Source organism: Arachis ipaensis, chromosome B10 (genome assembly GCF_000816755.2).
Source record: "Arachis ipaensis cultivar K30076 chromosome B10, Araip1.1, whole genome shotgun sequence".
Classification (NCBI taxonomy): domain Eukaryota; kingdom Viridiplantae; phylum Streptophyta; class Magnoliopsida; order Fabales; family Fabaceae; genus Arachis; species Arachis ipaensis.
Window position 1 is genome coordinate 5,258,576 of NC_029794.2, and position 2,116 is coordinate 5,260,691.

Sequence of the window (2,116 nt, forward strand, 5' to 3'; positions counted from 1 at the left end):
AAACATATATTTTTTTAATTTTTAATAATTATTAAATAGTTTTTATTTAATTTTAACTATAATTTAATTTTTTATATATTATTTAATTATTAAATTTATTATTTATTTTATAAATTATTATTTTATTATTCATTCATTATATTTATTAACAATTAAAAACAAAACAACAACAAAATAGATCTTTCATTAATGGTGACGTTCATAAATATTCTGGCAATGCACATTAATCAATTTTTTTTGCCTTCGATTCGTTAGATTGTAAACGCCAGAAAAACTATATTTCTTGTAATTTAATCGATTCAAAATTCAATGGATTGAATAAGAAAATATTTTTATTAATCTCTTAAGTGAGTATGGGGAGATTATGCCATTTGAGCTATAACTCATTGGCAAGAAAATACCCTTATAATTTTGCTAAATTCAATCTATTGTATAACATAGGGGTGCACATGGGTCGGGTGAAGCCGGGTTTGATGTGACCCAGACCCGGCCCGAAATATATATCGGGTCTATTTATTAGACCCGAACTCGGCCCTAGACCCGATGAAACCAATACACTTTCGGGCCACAATTATACCGGGTAAAAACCGGGTGAAAACCGGGCCGTTAACATTACATTACGTTGATACTTTCTTGTAAGCTAGCATGTAAAAATATCCAAATTTTCAAGACTCCAACCATTATTTAACATGGTAAAATTCATTTAGAAAAATATAACAAAAACCAACCATTCTTCAAAATTAAAGCATAATCACAATCAATACTAAAGTATAACCACAATCAATACTAATATTGTCTAATAATACCAAATATTTAAATCAATACAAATAACACAATATTATGCATTAGTCTAAAGTCTTATGCATTCTAAACATAAAACATTAACTTATAGTTTTATAATGACTAATAACACAAAATATTAAGATTTACAATACTTAAATTCCACATAAGAATAGTCATGATCTATCACTAATAACACAAAATATTAATTGTGTATGATGACCGGGTCACCGGGCCAACTTCGGGTGACCCGAGCTATGGCCCGGACCCGACCCGAAATAATGACCGGGTCTATTTTTGAGACCCTTACCCGACTCTAAACCCGATGAAATCACACCAAATTAGCCCCAAAAGTGTTCGGGACCGGGCCGGGCCTTCGGGCCGGGCCGGGTCTGTGCACCCCTAGTATAACAATTACAATAAATTGAATTTTGAGAAAACACGATTTTACGTGCAATCGATTGAATTATCAAGAAAATAATTTTACTAGCGTTTACAGAATCAAGAAAAAAAAACTCGTTAATTCAGATTGTCAAAATATTTATGAAGATCACCATTTAATAAAAGATCTATTTTATTGTTATTTTTGTTTTTAATGGTTAATAAAGATGATAGATGAATAATAAAATAATAATTTATAAAATAAAAAATAAATTTAATAATTAAATAATATATAAAAAATAAATTATAATTAAAATTAAATATTATTGTTGCTTCTCTAATTTTTGCAAGTAGAAAATTGTGTGTTTTATTCCTATATATATATATACTAATTGATTTCAATAATTGATTTTAGTGTACAAATAATATTTTTATTTTTTGATTAACTATATTCATATGAACAATGAAAGACTCAATAATAAAAAAATATTATGCACACATAAAAAATTAATCATAAAATTAGTTACTATATAGTTCCATATAAATATGTGTTATTTAAATTATTTTTAATATTATATTATATTTTAATATCTATGTGTTATTTGTTTTAATACATATAAAATAAATTATTAAAATATAAATGAAAAAATAAATTGAAATATGTCATGCATGTATAATTGTATATTACACGATAGTTGGCAGAATCTAACAATCACCTACAACCTTTTTGCAAAATAGTTTATTTCTACCAGCATTTCAGCATCAATGATTATTAAGTGAAACTTATTAAATCACTCTTTCACCTTAGTTCATGACAATAATAAAGATGTTTCACGACCTACAAATTCAGTCCAACAGAATACACAAATTAAATTATAATTTAATTTTTATTTTATATTAGTTATCTTTATCTTTATCTCTATCTTATCTTTATCTTTATCTTTGAATCAATGAT